At 48.7% G+C, this 18,013-nt stretch overlaps 1 protein-coding gene across 3 annotated transcripts in view; it reads right to left on the minus strand.

The window, feature by feature from the left end:
• Positions 1 to 18,013, minus strand: part of Blimp-1 (PR domain zinc finger protein 1) — a 178,648-nt gene that overhangs the window by 99,332 nt on the left and 61,303 nt on the right. For all 3 annotated transcript variants that reach the window (XM_050171683.3, XM_055066583.2, XM_050171682.3), the window contains exon 2: positions 5,528 to 5,611. The gene's annotated coding sequence lies outside the window, so the exon portion shown is untranslated. The remainder of the gene's footprint in view (positions 1 to 5,527; positions 5,612 to 18,013) is intronic.

Below are 18,013 nucleotides of genomic sequence, written 5' to 3' on the forward strand. Positions count from 1 at the left end.
TGTTCGGATGCCAGACAGCTTCTTCTCCGGTGACAGCTGTAGGGAAGGCGATGGCCTCTGTGGGAGCGGGTTTGAACACGATGTTACCGGTGTTTGGGACGACCCGGTCCACGTATACGTGCCAGGTGCGTCCATCAGACAAACGCCATGAATCCCATTTACATGAAGTGGAGCTCATGTTAACTAGCCGCTAAATTTGTTGAGTAACGCGATGTCTCGATAGCTTTTTTTTTAATTCTACCCTTGCCATAATGCGGCTTCTCTACCTCAAAATAAGCAGCCGTCGTTAATACAAACTTATATCTCAAACAAATCCGCACGGGGCGATGTCTGCACATACCGTTGTGATCTTTCTGCCGATTAATACATGTGACATCGCCGAATAAGTGCAGTCAAAGTCGCCTCAAGAAGCGTAATTGCGAATTTATTGATGGGAACGCGTACACTAGTCAACGAAGTCACCAAACGCACGGGTTAATAAGAGCGCGGGTTAGCGCTGCACCGCCGATGCAATTCTGCTGCATATGCCGCTGAACTGCGGTTCCCGCTGCAGTTTATGCAATTTTAAATTCCTCGAGGGAGCTGCTTGGAAACGTACAAAGCTAAAGCCTGACCAACTTTTTTAAATGTTACCAGAGAGAGATCTGGCATGATATATTTAAAGGCAGGGCAGCGCCAGTCAAACTAGATGAGCGCTGGCGGCAAGGCCGGGTTTAGTACTCTCCGGTGTAAGCATAATGACAAAGAATTCAGTTCAGTACAAAATTCACATGCAAAAAGGGACTATATTGTGAAACAAACAAATCAGTCGGCGTGGTAAGTCTACACAGACATAATAGAGCTGTGATGACTTCCCAAACGTGACGCGAACTTTCAGCGAAAATGGAACAAAAACACCATATGCAGCAACTATTAGCAATTTTCGCCCTGAACTACCTATCTCCTAAACACATTTCCCAGGCAACCACAATATCTAAGATGCCCTCGGGCGATAAGAATAAAGCTGTTAAAGAAGCTCTTGCTTGGTATCATTCTGATAAGACACAGCGTGATTTAGACCCTTTACAAACGAGGCAGTGTGAAAACCTCGCACCTCAAAAAAAAAAAAAAAAAATCAAGAACAGGCATGTATGAAGCAACTAGCAACAGTTCCACATGCACGAAGCCACGCATAAAATAGATGCAAAAACATGAAGTGCGCTACAGCTGGTGCGAGGATTTACCGTGGCGCATAAAACCAACGATTTCAGTTCTTGCAAGCTCCAGTAGCTTTCAGATACAAAACAATGCGCTCGTGCAGTCGTGCTGCCCGGCTAGCGCAACATGGTAAAGCGGCAAACGGAATTCAGAACTTTAGCGAAATGCATTTAAACCGCATGCTGCACTGCCGACGAACCTCGTCGCTTACCCGTCTAAATATGATCGAGTGGAAAAAAAAAAAACCGACACGACAAAGGAAATAATGAGAACAAGAAATTTCCCGCCGAACGGCGGTGATCCATTGCTACCGTTGCTCCCGCTGACGAGGCTTTGCAGGGAATGATTAGAACCGTATCGCCGGCACGTTTTCGCTGGTATTTGAGGCCCCCCACTTTGCAACAATTCTTCTACGACATTCCTCGAAGCTTTGGCCACCCCACATATGCGAAGGGTGTTGCCTCTTTTGCCCTGAAAACGTGAATAAGACCGAGAAGCACGATCAACGACGCGGCAAACTACGGCGCGCGCGGCTCGCTCCTTTCCTGAGTGTTCTGCGCAAGGCCGCCACCATGTGGCGCGTCCATCGGCGCGCACTAAGCGCATAGACGGTCACGTGAACCTCAGTACGAAAGTGGGGCAGTACAATATAGTAGTAAACATAGCAAGTAGCGCACAAAATGCCATAAGCAACGTAGTATAGCCCACTATATAGTAAGCGATGAGGTAAAGCCTTCCGAAATACGTCCTATAGGCGTATTTCTGTTACGTCTCAAAAATCTGTACATACACATCTTCACGAACAGTTGGCCTTAAGTGGTACGACGTACTTAGTGCGCTTCAGGGTAACGCTGGTTCGAACCGTGTATTTAAAATTTTTTTACAATCATTTTTTTTTTTTTTATTTTCATCGCCACGAACGCGAGCTTGATGAATGATGAAGGTTGAGGGCACGTGTGTAGCAGCCCGCTACGTTTCCTGATCTGTCTTTATGATAATCACGTTGCCTTGGCAGCCACTGACAAACATGAATCGTACAAATTGCAGCTCCCAAGAAGTGGGCACTTTTCGAAGCATCCGCATATTATTTTAGTTGAGTAGATACTAAGGTACGCTAGTAAAAATTCTTATCTGCTTTTCTGTCTCACCATCCATAAAAGCACGGAGTTCACACTCATTAATTCCTTCAGACACTGAAAAATTATATATATATATATATAGTGACCCAGTCCGGCTTTCATCAAGAGTTGGTAAGGCCAGACGCCGGCCGAGACGTCGAAATTAAACGTTTGTTATTGCTTTTCTATGTGTGCCTGCACTTCTTTCAACTTATTGAACACCGGAACCGAAAAACGACTGCCTTCATTGATTTCGTTTTGATCGCCTATATATATATTTATATATATCATGTTCGTTTTACATTAAACATCTCTGAGAGTCGCCAAAAAAAGAAATAAATAAAAATACTGATGCCTAACTCACAGAATAGTACAATATGGCCAAACCGGGTCAAGTGGATTTAGTCGCAGCTCCGGCTATATGCGCGACGATACAATCACCTTCCCTTGTGTACGAGGGACCACGTATGCACCAGCGCTCCCGCACATAACACCGACCTCGACGCTCTCATTCGCTTCCAAATGAAAAGAGCACTCTTGCTACTACTCACTCTTCGTCTTCTTTTTTTCCCCCTCGTTTGTTAAGAGGGACCGAGCTCTAGCTAGATTTCTGGTAAGCCCTTCTCCGCGGGGAGTCTGCAGGAGGGTGAAAGTCGCGTGAATTGGAAAAAACAGCACCGCCACCCCGTCGCGGCCGGGTTCCCAGTTTCAAACCCTTTGTTAAACGCCGGGGAAACGAACAACGGGTATATACATGCGTGTGTGTGTGTGTGTAGTACACGCATACCACAGTTTCCGGACTGCTTTCCGCAGACCATAGAATATTTGCACGCTCAGTTGACCCACGGAGTAAACTATATGTACAGGTGATGAAGAGATTGAACATGATGACTTTCGGTGTCACTCGTGCATATAGATCTGGGGCGTACATATACAGCGCGGGCCTTAGTTTCTCAATATTACGCTGACTGAAGAAAGGGGGGGGGTAGACAGGACTGTTATTTCGCGTAGCAGAACGCCACGTGTTCGTTTCTCCTCTAAAATCGCTCACGTTATTATTGTACGCTAATAAAGACCTTCTAAAAAAGAGCTAGACCTCACACTTCTGTCTGTTCACATGATCATTCAAGCACATATTGGAAAAGTTGGCAACGAATGTTGCGAGCATTTTCAACGCCCATCAAATCAGCCAGTCAATTGCGTATACTATATAAGTTAACTGAGTTCATCCTCGCATCCTCACTCTTATTATCATTAGCCTTATTATTACTTCTAAGTAATTTATACAACTATTATGTGGAACAGATAAAATAGACCTGCCGAGGCATCTTCTGTACCTAAGCGCAGCTCACAGCAATCCAATTATAAGAGAACATGACTACATCATTGAATTGATCAGCCCTGTTGCCTATACATACAACGCCCGCATAGATGCACCTTAAGCTACAATAAGAATCTTTTACCCTTAGTCAGATTTCGAGAGCATATCTGGACGGCACACCGACCGCGGTAGCGGACTATATCGAGAAAGTTACGGCACACGCGCTACAAGGTACGTTTCAAACAAAACTTCACTTCGGAAGCCTTGTTTTCGCTAGCGAATTCCGGCCCGCATCGAGGGAATTGTGCGCGGACTCGCGTTTTCATTGCGACCGCTTTACCGGCGCTGCAGTTCTCCCGACACTATAGCATGCGCCATATGCACGACAAGCGAATTGTATTGTTCACTTCTCCGTTGTTCCCCGTGTCTCCGTGCGACAAGTGGATGTCGAGTTCTCGCGAGAGAACCCGAGTTCATCCGCTGTTGCCTTTTCCGCAGCATGCCCGACATGCAGATTAGTTGTGCGATGCGGAGTTTTTTGTACCAGCGCGGACGCTCTAAGTCTCCAAGGGTAACAACGAAAGGGTTATGTTTCTCCCTCCATGCCTCCCCCCCTCCCTTCCCTCGGTACCCTTTGTACCCATGTGCATATATATTTATTTATTTGCTTGTTCGTTTTTGGTGTGGATGGCGCGAACAATCCCAACCGCGCGTTTTGAATGAGAAAAGGAAGCCGATTGTTTGTTTCGTTGGAGACACTCGTTGAAGTTGAGTGGTTCGAATGAAATTGCTGCGGAAAGGGAGACAGCTTTTCTTTCGTATGTGGGCAACTGCGTTCGATTCGGCTATGCGGCCTTTACAAACAAATGCTGGAAGGCGTTTTAAATGGAAATGCAGCGCTTTGCACCGACGGCTTGATTGGATCTTGCTTTTCACTCGAGAGAAGCGGTCGCGTTTTGTCAGAGGCGTACGAACAAGCAGAAGGTACGCGCTAGGAATTTAAGTACGCATTATAATTTCTTCTTTTCTTGTATGGCCTTTTCTTTCAGCGACATAAGTTTCCTGTTGTTGTGGAGCCCTTGCGTCACGCGAATCTTAGTTGTTGCATTTTTTTGGAATTATAATTAAAATATATCTTGGCCATTGCATAATCAGACGTGGAACTCATACACGGCACGAAGCGCACTGGCGAACAAGAAAAGGGAAACAACGCACAATGCTTAGAAAGTCATGTGACCACCGACGACTTCAATAGACTTATTATATTTTTTTCACGTTGAACACGTCGGCGGTATGGGCTGCCATGTCGTTTCTCTTTCTGCACGCTCGTGTAATTTTGCTCTACCTACACTATAGAAAGGGAGAACAAGCAATAAACGCCATCCGGGTGTTAGTTTAGTGCTTCGATGTGCCTGGTCCTTGAGTCCCCTCCCCCCTGTTTCTGGCCTTAGCGCTGTTTTGGTCTAAGAAAATCGTCTACACGACAAGTTGACAGTGCTGCGAAACAAACAGCGTTGTGTTCACAGTGTTGCGACGGAAAGCGCGGTGAAACTCTACCGGACTGCTTGCCGCAGTAGCGCATGCGCAGAAGAAGCTCCGCCTCGGTAGCTATATCCTTTCGGTGCCATAGGAAGTTGTCCCCGAGTTTACAGCCTTCGTGGGGGCTACCTTTCACTCCATGATCATTTTCCCTCTCCCAACGGTGTCCGACGTTCTCACAGCCGTTTCGAACTGGGGTTTCTTTCAGCCACGCTCTTTCATATTGTGTTATGCTCGCATTATCTCTCTATCTCTCTCTCTCATCTCCCGCCCCTCGTCAGCGTTTCGCGCTGCTCACGTGACCGAAGCGCAGTACGGGCGAGAGGTCCAGTCACGAAGCACCGCCGCATACCTTGTCAGATTGACGTTGCTGCCGCCTCCATTGCTGTGTGTCGTCTCTGGTCCTGGGCTTCCCGGGCCACTGACAGGTTTGATACTGCACAGGCAAAAGAAAAAAAAGAAAGAAGGAACAAACGGTTAGACGTCTGTCATCGGACTCATCGACACGCGAGGAGCGCGAACATTGCGAGCGGTGCAACGACCGCCCGCTTCAGTGAAGGCAAAACGATGCACGTTGTATTTCGAAGCGTTTACAGTCGAGACAAACATCAAAGAGGAACGTCAGATTTGCATTCGTTACCATAAGCGTTGCTTCTCTTTAAACGGTGAGGAGAAGAACGTACGCATGGGACGGCCTCTTCGAGGGAAAAGCTTCTTGTGAAACGTAAAGGTGACAAAAAGTGTGAACTGCGGCGGACTAACGACCACAGAGAGAGCATGACACAAGGACATGCGCAGACTTACAACCAACTTTTATTTCACCAGAGAACCACATATGAGTACAGCCCAGAAATACACCGCTGCGCGTGCGCGGCAAAACCAATATCGCAAAAAAAAAATAATAACTTGCCGTTGAGGCAACACACGCAACCTAACTGCGCTCTTCAATGAACCTCATCTCACCGTTATGCAGACAAACTGTGATGTCGCTCACACAGTCAAGTCGCTTCTTTCTCACATGGTACGCCTCGCGTATCTCCCTCGCTCGGCTATCACGCACCGACACAAACTCTTTTACTCCTTTCAAGGGCGGCTTGCACGTGCGCGTCGATCAGTGGACGGGAAATGTGCCCACTCGCGTTATTCTTAATTGACAATTCGTGCTCACGCGAGCCCAAAATTCCCGCACCATCCGGTAAGCCGCTCCTGAAAGAGCATCTACATATCGCGTTTGGCTCCGTCGCACTCGCTACGCTTTCCACGTCATAAGACTAACTGCACTGCGCCCGCGCGCACGCTGCTGGCAAAAGTGGCTACCACACGCCGCCATTAGCTCGGCTAACTAGCTGCCTCGCGGGAAATCTAGCTTTACAATTACGAAAAACTGGGTCCATTCTCCGTGGTCCGCATCTCCGCGTGCGATCAGGTCAATCGTAATGACAGTAAAGATATACGTTGCAACCACAGGGCTGCTACGCTCGCGAGAGTTATTTCCAAGCCGGCCAAGTAGCTACCGGCGTTGTCCGTCCCGCAAACAAAGATCGGAGCGGTTACGCAACGCGACCACCGTCGAAACCTTGCTACGTTACTCTTGCCCCCCCACCTCGTCCTTTACGACGCCAGAGGTGAGAAGAGAGGAGCGGGTGAGAGCGGCGCTCACATAAACCAGTTCTCCCGTGTTCTTTTTTTTCCTTGAATGTTTTTTTTTTTTTTTTTTTTTCGAGCAGTGCAGGCGCTCGCCTCACTTGCCGTCTCTCCGTTGCTGCTGCCGCAGCTTTTCTGGACCCGCGCACCTGTTGACCTTAGCGGGAACGAACGCGGCCTCCGGCTAATCTCGATAACGGCGGCCTTTCTTTCTTTCTTTGTTTTCGTACGCTTCTCTCGCTTCTTTTTTTCTTTGCGTGTGTTGGTCGCGCTCACCCTTGTTACTCGTTTCGCCTCTCCCGTTCGCAGTGCTGTGGGCGACCGATGCATTTTAGTTGAACGAGACAGGCAAGTGAAAAAAAAAAAGAAACCTGTCTCGGTCAGGGCACAGCCATCCTACGCGCGCCCGTGTACGGCAACTGTGGTGTACAAACGGGAAACACGTCCGAGTCGGGAACAGGCGATTCCCCGGCGACGATCTTATAAGAACGGGAAAATGGGCGACTGTGAACGGGGGTGGGGGGCGGTGGCGAGAACGTGAATACTCAGAATTATGGTCGGCGACGACGCATTACGGTTCGCCTCACCAATTCCGTGCAGTGAAGCGAAGTATACCCGATCCAGTCGGCGAGCCTGACGAGATAGCCAGAAGAAAGGCTACCCCCATTCTCCAGTCTCTAACGGCACTCCTGCGCCTCGACACCGACTAAGTGGAAAGAGAGAGAAAGATAGAGAGAGAGAGAAGACAGGAAAGGCAGGGAGGTTAACCAGACCCACGTCTGGTTTGCTACCCTGCACTGGGGGAAGGGCTATGAAGATGAAGAGAGAGAGAGGGGGGAGAGAGAGAGGGAGAGAGCACAGTTGAAGGTTCGCACCGAGTCTACACACGGTTCCCAAGACCTGTCGACTTGAGGTATTTCAACAGCACTTTCGTGGCTTTCTGTGCCATCGACGCGCACAGCCATGGTCTAAGGATCTTCATTACCGACAATGGTCTACAGTCCGGCTGGTTCAGTGCTGTCCGGAGAGCTTCACGCTCGACATCGCAGTGGCGACAGACGCATAGGATGCGTTTAATCGTTTCCGTCGTTCCACAATAGTCGCACGTGGGCGTATCCCCCATTCCAATGCGGAGCTTCGCGGACAGGTTAGCAGCGCACAATCGTCCTCGTCCTCACTTCTCTGAAGCGCACAACCGGCTCTCGTTACTGATTGGCTGAACGCAAAGTGCTAACCTTCCGCGGACTGCGTGGAGCTGGCGAGGCGGGAGTGTGCGGCGGGTACACTGTTGTGCGACTGGAAGACAATTTTGCGCTGCTGCGACTGTCAAATTACATATTCGCAAATTGTTGTGACGCTTGCAGCGCAGGCGCAAACTTTTTTTTCAATATCGCGCATCTTTCGGGAAATACGTTTTCGAGCTCGGATGGCACAAAACGGCCGGCGCAGATGCAGATTTTTGTGGGGTGAGTGTGTACTCAATTTATGGGTATAGTCACCGAATTTTACGAGTGTGGTGCTGATCAAATTTCGAAGGGAGACTACGAAAGGGGGCATTGGTGAGGAACAATGAATTAAGCTCTAGTAGTACATTACGCTTCCGCAGTAGCAAAATGCCCCCTCTTCCCGTGAGGGAGGATTGATAAACCAGAAAAAGAGAAGACGTTTCAATTGAAGCCTTGTTGGGACATCATGGGTTCTGACAGCGACTACATGGGTCTAGCTAATTGTTTTCAAAGAAGAACGACTATGATGCAATATATAAGGAAAAACAATCAAACACGTAGAAAGCCTTTGATAACTTTTCCCAAATCAAAACGACTCAAGGAGAAAAAAAAAATTTTGCATGCATGACGTTACATAGAAGTACCGCGTTCTTATTCAAGAAAGCGAAGCTTAGTTTTCATTTCCTCCTTTAATCACCAACCATTTCCTGCCTTATAAGTGTAAATAAAGTTTCAAAAGATTAATTTGCCAGTTGAAAGTGATTTCGCCAGGCTGTATGTGTCTGAGGAAAGCTTAAGCCCAGAGAGAGTCCAAGCAAGTTGACACACACAACCACTCGTGTGTAACGACTTGCTTGTCCCTGTCTGTTATAATTGCGCTTAAGCATCGCTAAGTGTCTCTTAACAACAAGGCCATACCTCAACGATCTTCGTGTTCCAGTCAACTCTTCTCATACAACCTCTGAAGCCTAGTTAAATCTAACCTATACCTTTACTAAATATCTGGTGCCTTTCAAATAAAGAAATATATATATTTCGAGTTAAAGGAGACAACATTCAAGGGATATCGCAAGCAGGATTGTTCGACGCTGCATCGTTGAAGGTATCGCACACGGCTCTTACTGCACGTTGCAGAGTAACGGCAAACAAATTCCAAACAAGCAGCCTAAGTCGTGCCCTTTCAGCAAATCCCAGCCGAACAGATAAAAATTGTGGACGTATAGCACACAATGTACGGTCTAATCGTGGACGTGATGCAGATGGACAATGCGGAGACATTCCAAGTCGATCTAAAGATAGGCGCTTGCAGGAGTCGGGAGGCTGTACTGATTCTTGCTGTCATACATTGTGACCCGAAAGGTAAGAAAGTTTGACTTCGCTGCACTCGTAAGAGACGAGCGTGCTTTTCAGTTCTTAGTCATAACTTGCAAAGAAACCACAAGATCCTATATAGTTCGCCAGTAAAATGAAACGCGATTTCAAATATTTTATATTTATTTGCTCATTTCTGTTACAGAAGTTCCGGAAGTTGAATTTTACTTATTTCGCGGTTTGGTTTTATTCTCTTTACCGAACCCCCCCGATGTTATATGTCCCGAGGGCAAAGTTCATGTTTTCTTTAACAAAAGGCACGTCGCTGCAAGTAAAGGTTTTCTCTTCGCCAGACCTCGGGGCTGATGTCTGCATGACCAGCTAGCGTAGTTGAGTGCAGTGTTAAGGTTAGGGTTCAGACCTATGCTCTGAGTTAGAGCAATTGGCTGACCTAACAAAAATGGAGAGCACACCGATGCTCATTCGATAACAGTCAATAATTAGAACCCCCGTCCATTAAAAAGAATAGCACACGGTGGAAGAACATCGAGCGTGGAATTCAGAAAAAAAGCTTTTCTTTTCCTAAGAACCTCTTGTCATTGGCTGGGAAACTCGGACAATGTTTTGTTCGTTACCACGACACCCTCCCTTCTGTGGCAGCAACAAGACCGTCAACCTTTGCAATTAAATCGTGAAGATTAGCGTTCCCAACCCAACGAACGTGCTATAAGGCACGCCGCGGCTTAATCTCGACCACCTGACGTTACTTAACATGCACTCAAAACACGCGGCACGAGCGTCTTTTTTTTTTTTTTTTTTTCATTGCGTCTCCGTCGGAAGGTGACCGCGGCATTCGGGAACCGAACCCTCAACCTGGTGCTCAGTTGCAGGACGCCACTGCGGCTTGGTGGCCGTCCACTGTCTGCATACAGTTCATCGTAACGCTCCAGAACTGCACATCGAAACATCGCTGGAGCCACGGCTCCCGCTGCAAGCGCAGAGAGCCGGCCTCCGTCTCAATGCACGCAACTAATGAGTCAAGAGAATGGAAAGACAGTCGGTGCGCTGTCGACTTCGACCATGCGAACGCGCTTTCGAAGCTCGCGCGCGCAGTTCCCATTCATACGCGAGCGAGACTCGTCGAGTGGCGATACGCGAACGTGATCAAACCGCAAAATCGAGCCGACGATTCTTTATTCTGGAGCGCGCAGGTGAAGCGTATCTTCGGTCTCTGTCTCTGTCTCTCTTCTTTTGGGGGGGACCCCGTGCGACTTTTTTTGGGGGGGACGCTTGTTCGCAAGCCGTGGTAGCCATTCGGTCACGGACCGCTTGAGCACGCTTTGCCGGATGAAAGAGAGAAGCGTACCGCCAGTCAGTCCTTGTCTCGAGTATCACGGGCTTCTGCCGTCGATCTCCGACCGCAAAGAGACAGGCGCGGAGGAGAACGCGGCTCGAAGTGGGAGGCAGCAGTGAAAAGAGATTTCGTTGGGGGATCGACCTGGTAATCATCTTTTCAAGAGAGCGTGAGCGCGCACGCGTCCTTTATCATTATTTTTTTTTTCTGCAACGGTGAGACATCTCGGATGAAGTGCTAATAATTTTACCGGGCTGCTTTTCTATGGGTATCGTGACGAGTTCCGCTCGCTTCGCTGCTGCTTGTTAAAAGAGAAGCGAAAGTCGGCCGACGTCCCGGTTTTCTCGTTAGCACATATTCACGTGTACAAGTGATCGTCTTTTTTGCATTTTTCTCTCTCCAATTCTCTTCCTATTGACCTGCTAGCGTATGACTACACCTAGATGTACTTACGGCCACCACTTCACTCGGTGTTGATTTACTGATTCGCTGATTCCGTTTAAGCTTCTAAGGCGAAGACTAGTCTATATGAAGCACTCATTGTATGGGCTCCTTACTAACTTAGCCCACCTACTACTACTTATGTTTGAATAACGTGAGCCTTAATCAAACTACTCTAGTGTTCTGCCTTGCACCCCCACCAGAATGCGGTCACGCCGCCGCGTATCGAACCTGCGACCTCGTGCTAAAGCAGCACAGCATTTGAGCCACTGAGCCTGCGCGGACGTCAAGTTTTTCAGTCACTAGTTAATTAGTATAATAGCCAGACGACAGTTCATTGTTTCGGTTGAACGTATATCTTGAGATTCGAAACAAACGTTTAGCATGGCCTCCCTAGAGGCTGATTTTAGGCGTCGCGTCAGCGGTGGCGCAACACCTAAACATCGCGACTGCCGGCTGGTCAATTGAAGGCCGAAATCTTGTCGCAGCGAGACTAGCGCGCTAGTCTCTTCAGCGAGGCTAGCGTTTACGTCACGTTGCAGATCACTGGGCACGCATGCGCGGTGTGCGCAGCGCAACGTATAACGGAGATCGTATAACGGAGTTTATGGAGCTCACTACACACGCACGCAATGCGCAGTGATATACGCATCCGCATCCCACTTTCGTACGTTCTTGCTGCACTTTACCCCAACCTTTCCTTCCCATCAACAAGAATCTCCTTCTCTCTCTCTCTCTCTCTCTTTAGAAGTTCGTGCCCTCGCCCAAGAGGTGTCTGATAAGCATTTGCACTGCTGTCGACGATGCGTCGTCTTTATACACCGCATTCCGGAGCGTAGTTTTGCAATCGTTCGTTATCGTTCACCGTGCCCCGGACTCGATAACTCTTTACTCGCTCGTCCGGTGCCAGTGAAAGTCACCGAGAGTTTTTTTGCTCGGACGCTCTGTGGCCTAATCGCGCAATATGTTCTCACGTAGACGTGAAAATGGAGGGGGCGGGGGGGGGGGGGGCATTATTTTAATAGAAAAGCTCCGAAAAGGTGCGGAAGAAGGAAACAGAGGACAGCACAGACTCAGCCTGCCGACTGTGAAGCCTGGTATCATAGACTACACCGGATTGTTTTTTCTTCTTTTCTTTTTCTTTCTTTTTGAAGTTTTCACAGACTTTTAAAAGTTGCCTGTGACAATAGCGCAATTCTAATCTTTGAACTGGATCATTCAAAGAGGCGGACGATGCTGGCACTATCAATTAATGTATATTTGGTTCAACTAAAAGCTTCTCATTCGTCCTTTAGCGCTCCCGCAAAATCCGGATGAGACTGACGAACAGACGACAACAGAGACTCAATTCGTCATCTGCTTCTTCCCACTGCAGATGTGTTGGCTTATTCACGCATTCTTAGCTGGAACAGCTCAGAAACGAGATTGAAGGAACAGATGACAGTACACCCGCTGCGTTTTCGATGTGCCGTCTACCTGTCGTCTGTCCTTATTGTGTAAGCGTATGTGTAGTTCGTATGTTTATGGGATCACTATGCATGTATACCACAATTATCACCCAGTCCATAGAGTATCATGAGACGATCAGCTTGGCGAACGTTTCCAGCTTATCGATAATGTTTGCACCTCTTTTCTCCTTTCATTTCGCCCGTCCGTAAAAACCGGATGACACTGGTGAGCAGACAACAAAACATACGAAATTTGTCATCTGTTTCTTTCTTCTGGTCGATGTCTCGGCTTAGTGGCGCATCCTTAGCGGGAACAGCGGAGAAACGGTACGCAATGAAGAAACAGACGACAGCACACCCGCTGTGTTGTCGTCTGTCTGCAGTCTGTATCTCGCTTCGCAACCCGTCTCTGCGCTGTTGCAGTCAAAAACGCACAGTCAACTAGGCCGCACTATGAAGAGCTTCTCGTCGCTCCATTCGTTTCGCGCTTCCGTAAAACCCGGATGAGATCACCCACCCCTAAGTAGGCGCCGGTGGCAAATGTACACACTCAATGCATAGCACGCAGGGCCCGTAACCCTGCGGCGGGAGTAAAATAAACAGTGTCGAAGACTTAGGGGGGAAGCCGGCTGGGCAGCCGCTCACGATCGGCTAATACGCTCCCGCTGCGAAGAACGGGTTTCCATCGGGGCCCCCTCCGACGAAAGCGCCCCCCGAACGGCCGCGAAGGCGGATCGCATGTATACACATCAGGCACTTGACTTGCGGAACCAGAGCTCCGCGCACAGCTGAGGGCGGTATATAGCAGGTTTCGAACTTGCATGCAGCGACCCTATGCTAAACCTAAAAGCTCGAACATGTATATATACGCATATACATGATAGGGCGATGATGACGGAGGTAACAATGAAGTATGTTATGCACAGGTGCTTACCCTTCCACAGTTACCGATGCACCCTGCGGCCGAGCGCGCAAGCGCAGTTTGGGGCCGTAGTGGGGCAATGATATGCCGAAATCCTTCAATTAAAGGGTTAAGTATAGCGCCGACAATGACGACGACAGGGACCAAAACAACCCTAGCAAGACGAACGAGTTTAGTGTTATGTCCACACTGTACCAGAGCTTTAATGCACATTGTTGCTTGGACTGGTACCTCGTGGCGTTTCTGTGTCGCACATAATTGTGACTGGAAATTCGTTTCCTTAGAGAAACTATATATGGTCAGAAGTCTTGAAACGATCACCAGACGATCAGTAGACGGTGCCATATAACCACGCAAATATATTTCTTGCACCGGGGGATAAAAAAAAGACGAAGTCAATTCGTCGACTTAAGATTTCTCCAGCAGGAAGGCTGGGAGGCTTTCGGGGATAAAAACTACTCTAGATACAGTAGAGCGAAGGAGGAGACTTGTTGGTACGAGATCGTGTAAAATGCACTATTATAAGGACCACACATCTACGGTCGTATTATATGTGTGTCTTCATTCTTCTTCGTGCGTCTTCTCGTAATACTTACCGCAGTTTTTCTGATTACTCTAGACACCTTGACGCTTACCTGAGAATCCCCTATCAGGAAGCGTAAAACAAATCAAACAAATAGTAATCAGCCAACGGCGCAGAAAATACAACTCAGTCAATCATATCTGAAAAAGAATTAGCACATGTTATCTATATAAAAAAAAAAAAGCGTATGACGTGTATGATTGTTCAGAAGACGTGCACTCACGAATAAAACCTCAGCGCACATGTGAAAGTAACGCGACCCTCACTGCAAAAAAAGAATAATTAAAAAAATAATCAGACGTGGGCGAACAAATGAGAGAGGCTATGCCGAACGCGGCCCCGTGCCGCCTAGCACGTCGCCGCTTTAGTCTCGCAGGCGAAGGTGGGCTTCACCGTTGCGCTGCGAGGAGGATACGTGACCCAGTGCGCGGCAGCGGTGAGCCAGCCAGCCCAGCCTGTCCCTCCGTTGCAGAGCCTCTCGCTCTCTCCCCTTCCCTCGCATCCTCTCCCGCCCGGAAGAGACCGACTAGCGCGGGCGAGCGCGCGGAAGACCCGACCGCCGCTGCCTGCTTCCTTCTTCCGTCAAGTTCACGGTCACTCACGGCCGTTCACCCCTCGACGCACGTTTAAAGGCCGCCCGCCGCCGCTGGGCAGAACCCCCCCCCCTCCCTCTACACCCCCCCAACCACTCTCGAGGGAGCCCCGGCGTGCCTCCACCGTGCTACGCTCGTGGTCGGTTCCCGTCGATTTTGGCCGATTTCATGACTCCTTTATTTCTGCCCGCCCTCCCTTTCTCACACACACCCTCTCTCCTTCTTTCTCACTTAGCCCTCATCGTTCTTTCCGAGAGCACGCTAAGAAGCGATGGGAGGACACGGCGTAGGCAAAAAGCGTGAATTCTGCCCTTTTGATGCGTTCCTCCCTGCGCTACCGCACCCTCCCCCCCAAGTGCTTTTATTTCGCCGTTTCTGTCGGGTTCGCGCTGACTACAGCCATAGCTGGGTCACGTGGTGCCTGCCTCCCGTCACCCTCGCCCATCCACCTACGGGTTCCGTGGTGCAACCTGCTCGGCGTTGGTGGCGGCGGTGGATCCGACCGTGCATATTCGGTGGCGTCCGACCGCTTGTTTAATGCATCGCTTGGTTCTGGGCGCGGCTCTCCGTAGGCGGTCCCTCGATTGTTCCTGGCTCTATGTAGGAATCGCGGCTTCCCGGTTTGCCACGGTCCTCTGCCTCCTGTTCTCTCGTTCGCCGCGAGACGACGCGATTAGAGCTTCCTGGCTTTATCGCAAGTACTGAGTGTTCTCTTCCTTTTCCTTTTCTCTCTCTCCCTCTTTCTTTTGTCTTAGATAACGAACGCGATCGTGATGAGGCCTTGGGATGAGACTTTCTCTTACTCCTTAATTATTTCCATTTCCCATCTCTTCTCCTTCCACATCGATCGCGGGACAGATGAGGAACCCGGTTTTACGAATCTCCCATTTAATCTTTTTTTATTTATTTATTGTCGTATTTTTATCATCCGTCGCTCAGCTGAATGACCTATCTCGGTGATAAAGGGCAGTGCGGTGGCAATGGCGAAGTGCGAGAAAAAATGGAAAAATGAAATAGATCGGTATAAAAGCGTCCCAGGTATTAAGGGATGAATTTAGACAGTCTATAGGTTATATATATTATGTGTCGCTTTGTCTTCAGGTAGACTTGTCCTTTCTTATACTGTTGTACTGTCTACAGAAAGGCTTGCTACATCACAAATGGAGGTAATTAAGCTTACAAGAAAACGACACAAGAAATCAATGATCAGAAATTAAATAAGAAGTCAAAACGATAGATTAAGTCTACATCATTGGAACGTTGAAAGTATGTGTAAGTCTTTAGTTATTATCGTTGTTCAGTATAAAAACAACACCACTTTCGGAGGGTCCACGTGAGCGGACGCACAAGAGGTCCGCAGGCAGTGGCAGTTGATAAAATGCTAAATCTATTTTTATAATAGGTCATCAACTTGCAATGCCAGCGCACCCGTATTATAGGAGTGATCTATGCTTCGTGTTCAATAAACCGAAATAAATAAATGGAATTACACGTTTTGGTTTTCCTTTAGTGTCATCTGATTTAACGTTATAGGAATTATTGCCTGCAATAAAATTGTGGAACAGTGCTTTCTCTCGTTTTTCTAATCTGAAGTAGTCAATGATATTTCAATCATTCCGGGCAGCATAAATAGTGCTCCGTTGTCACTACTAAGTTTTTGAAGCTTGGGCAGTCAAGTCGCCCGTCGACGAAGCCTTGCCACAGAAACCTTGAACGTTTCTGTGCCCTTCTGCTATTCGTTGTGGACACGCTGGCTTCTTCAGCCCTCAACGGTTCACTTCCGTATAACGATGTGAAGACAAGTGCTGCGTCCGCGGATTACGTTGGCATCCTATTTGCACGGGACACGGCGACGCCAAGCGGCGTGTTACGCAACTTGCTTTAGCGCCCTCGGCCGCCCTCTATGGCAAAGTTCGATGGCTTTAACCCGGAGAGTTTGCTCAGGTCACGGCACGCTAAACAAAGATGGAGTCGTGTTCGGATAGGCAATGTAGATGTTTGACTGCGGTGCCATGTAAGAGGGCAAATAATGCTCTTGTCTACCCATCTTTCCCTCTCTCTCTCTCCTCCCCTCTCTTTTTTTTTTGTTTTTAACCATGGGTATCAACTCAATGCATACGTTCCTGACGATTGCCTCGCTTTTATTTCAGCATTCAATAAAAAGCTTACAGACTTGCGGCAAACTACCCGCTTGGAACTCCGCAAACCAGAACAAACATGAGGAACAAGACTCGTTAACTAGTTTTGTATAAAATATAGATGTACTTCGTATCGACACCGTGTCTAGGAAGTCAAAGCTCTTTCTAAGGACTTTACAGACGGTGTACAGACTGACCAGATTCAGCTCGATAATCGTTATGTCACAACGCGCCCTCTCCGCCATGGCAGTGCTTTAGTGCGGTTAGCGCTCAACTACAGATCGCGAACCTCGCGTTTAGGGAAACAAATAAATACATATATGCGGCTTGGACACATCCTTGAGGGCCACGACTGAGACCGGGGGTGCTAGCCCGGACGTCGTCGAATTCCGCCATATTGTTGAATTGAGCCAATCGGAGAGGCCGCAGCAGCCCTCTGGATCAATCAGAGCTGACAAGATGGCGAACTCGACAACACGCACGAGTTTGCCTGGCAATGTCCATAATATCTCCCATGGCAACGCACTTCTACAAACGTGGCGCTCGGCTCCGGCGCCAGTTTTTGGTACGTCACAGTTTCTGTCGAAGCCCAGTGATCCCTGTACCCAATCAAGGCTGCCAGGTTCTTGACAATCGTGATGAGTCACCGTAGCTGCCTTTCATTGAGTGTCGTAATGACGCGGGATCGTTTTTACGATCCCGCTTCACGCGACCGCGAACGTCACGTACACGTCATCGGCTACAGCCAACGCCGTATAAACATGCATGTCACTAGAGTAAGCGATGTGACGTTGTGACCGGGAAGGCATGCCTCCACTCAGCCGCGAGTGAGAGCTATATACACGCATTCCTGCAAGCACTGCAACGGCTGCGTCGTCATTGACGGCGACCCTGCCCTTATCGAGGCCCGCCGACATCACGTAAACCCGGGCCTGCCCGACGCTTTTCGCGGAATCGAGCGCCGTATCATGTTTTCTCGAAAGCGATCCCGCTCGCCGCGCGGACGTCGGGCATTGTTCTTTCACCCGCGCCTATCGTGTTCGCGCTGTGTATACGTTTCTCCCGATAACCCTGTGCTATATATAGAATTGCAGTGTCACTATAGGCACTGCTGCTTGCCGCACTGACACTGTTTCGATAGCAGTGAGACGAAAACAATAAACTGTTAGTTTTAACGT

This window comes from Dermacentor andersoni, chromosome 6, assembly GCF_023375885.2.
Source record: "Dermacentor andersoni chromosome 6, qqDerAnde1_hic_scaffold, whole genome shotgun sequence".
NCBI lineage: Eukaryota > Metazoa > Arthropoda > Arachnida > Ixodida > Ixodidae > Dermacentor > Dermacentor andersoni.